At 52.1% G+C, this 2820-nt stretch overlaps 1 non-coding gene across 1 annotated transcript; it reads left to right on the top strand.

Moving 5' to 3' along the window:
* Window positions 1-1116: 1116 nt before the first annotated feature.
* Trnaq-cug (transfer RNA glutamine (anticodon CUG)) lies at window positions 1117-1188 on the top strand. The gene has a single exon. It is a non-coding gene; the product is annotated as a tRNA-Gln (tRNA).
* The last annotated feature ends 1632 nt before the right edge of the window (window positions 1189-2820 follow it).

Raw genomic sequence — 2820 nt, forward strand, 5'->3', positions numbered from 1 at the left:
GTTTATTTGCATTTGCATTCGGCTCTTCGGCACCCCGGCCAAAGGGGGTTTCGCTTTAATTTATTTACGTGTACGTATATTTTAGCTGGAATCAAAGAGAGAGAGAGAGAGAGAGCGAGCGATAGAGAAAGAGACCGAAAGGGGGTCCAAAAAGTGGAAGTAAAAAAACGAGCCGTGCAATACGTTCTGTCCCAGGCCTCATGTGAAGATGAGGTTCCCCTCGAGGGGGTCTGCCCGAGCCCAAGCAACATGCATGATGAAGGCAGGCGAAAAATATGCTCCACTGCGGCGCGGACACAGTGGGTGCCCTTTCGCGTGGGGCGGGCTCCCTTCCGCATCCTGACGCTGAATGCTGTTGAACATAATGAAATTTGTTATCGTTTGCATTCGTGTCGTTTCGAGTAGAAGGAACAGAAGCAACGGTAAAAAAAGACGACGAAAGCGCACACACCGTGGACGAAATAAAAGGAATAGTTAAAACGGGCACATATGGACCGCTAGAGAGCGAGTCAAAGAGATGGAGAGATAGAGAGAGAGAGAGTTTCTGCCAAAACCACAATATTCGGAGTGAGAGCGGAGCCCTGCGTCGCCGGCGTCCTGTCCTGTGGCCCCTTATCACCCTTTGATGTGCTGTGCACTTCTGATGCTGACTGCGCGGCGACAATTAGCGGTCTCTCGGAACTGGGTGTGCCGGTTGTTGCAGTCGACGGGCTGATAACCCGGCGATAAACTTATCGGTTGACTAATGGCATAATGAGTGCATGTGCAAGTGAGCACCACCCTGTGCAACCTGCAACTCCGTCGGTCTGATCGTAATCTTCACGCAGCCCGGCAAAAGAACACGAATTTAACAGCGGTGAAAGCGCTTTTAAAATATTCACAGTACGGGCCCCACAGTTGGAACTTTTTCTTTCAATTTGTCTAAGGGCCAAGTAACGGGGCGGGACGAGTTTTCCGCGTAGATACAAGTCAAACTTCACCCGGTGAAAACTATATTCAACATTCACCAACGATTAGAGGCGCGATCGTAATCGGACCACTTCGTTTAAAAATAATCTCTAATACGTGGCCGAGAGAAAGGTACATCAACAGGGTCCGCTCGCCAACACCTTCACCGGTTCCATGGTGTAATGGTTAGCACTTTGGACTCTGAATCCAACGATCCGAGTTCAAATCTCGGTGGGACCTCAATCATTCTTCCTTTTTTGTGGAAACGGTCACATGGACTCAAGAAATGGCGGTACGCACAGTAGTGATGCGGTAACGTTTGGAAATTCGCACATCCGAGTGTTCGGATGTGTTCGGAGCAAATAATAGTATTGAGGTGTAATACGCAATCTGCGCAAATAAAAAGGGGTTTATCTCGATGCCGGCACGGAATGGGAAACTAATTTCCCGGATTTCCTTCGCCATCACCGGGCCGGTGGCCATCGAGAACCATTAGCGTTCGCCCGGAGAGAGAGAGCGAGAGAAGCGCGTGATTACTGGCAATTGAGCTGAGCGCAGAAAGTGCAGAGTGCGACGACGAAAGCCGAGGCCGGAGTCAGCAGCTCCTCTGTGTATATGCGAGTCCGGCCGGGCCTGATGATGGATTGCATCGCGCAGCGGCCGGCATTTGTATTTTGTTCATTTTAGCAGCGGCAATCTCGGCAACGGCTATCATAGCCATTATGCTCACCATCACCGTGCGTACGTGCATCTTATGCTTTTCCTCGGTGTTTTTCCTCGGCGCTCGGTCAACCCACGGAACGCGCGGACGCGGACCAAATAACCGATTATTTGCGCGATAATGACAATAATCGACAAACAATAAATTATCGCAAATTACCGCAAACGCACGGCACCGTCGTCTTTTTGCTTCATGCTTAATGTACGCTCCTGAAGCGGGGAGGAAATTACGGAACGTGTTCCACCACACCAAGAGAGAGAGAGAGAGGCCGAGGTCCCGGGGTCTCCGGTTCCGTTTCGGGTGAAACGTTGTTGAAACGTCTAATTGTGCCCGGAAAGCCCGGACCGGACAACAATGTAAGACGCTTGCGCGATGTCTGTCATTTTGGGGTTGCGATCGTGACTCCTGAACCGGTGAACGGCGAGGCAAAACAATTCACGATCGTGCGCATCGAGCGCACACGGTAATTGGGCGACGTATTACGTTACGGAACCGCTTTTCCGGAACGGCGAGGTCTGCGTGCTGAAAGATGATTCACTCGCCCGCCGGCCGCGGCCGCATGTCCTTGCCGGCACCGGCGACGTGTGTGCATTAAAAATAGCCTAATGCTTTCGTGGGTCATAAATTTTGAGTTCTTTCCCGGGGGCTGCCCGACACACATGTGCGCGCCGAGAAAGTGTGCGGAAAATTTCCGATTCCCATTTGTTTGGCCCGGGTCCGGGAAAATGCCGCATCCGGCGTGGAATTGGGCAACTGTGACCGCAGACACTGCCGGGAGTCAGCCGGCCTTTGGAGGATGAAGATTCCGGCCTTTTAGGGAGGGAGAAGGACACACCAAACACCTCCAGCCAGTCAGCCAGCCAAGGCGTCTGCCCTCCGGGCTCCGGGCACCGGAGCAGGCTCATAATTCATAAACCGACGATTTCCGGCCACATTCGAGTTCCGGTTCCTGACTGTGCCGTCGGAACCGATTTCGTTTGCGGTCTGCCGTAGAGATGAATGGTCGCCGGCCGGAGCGAAATGCAGCGGCAGCGTAATATTAAGTAACGCGAAACAGGATCAAGGTCAGAGTGAGATCTTTTTGGGATACAAATTTCACCTCACGGAATCGCTGCTTGGAAAATGCCTTACATTGGCCACCTTATCTGCGA

This window comes from Anopheles bellator, chromosome 1 (genome assembly GCF_943735745.2).
Source record: "Anopheles bellator chromosome 1, idAnoBellAS_SP24_06.2, whole genome shotgun sequence".
Lineage (NCBI taxonomy): Eukaryota > Metazoa > Arthropoda > Insecta > Diptera > Culicidae > Anopheles > Anopheles bellator.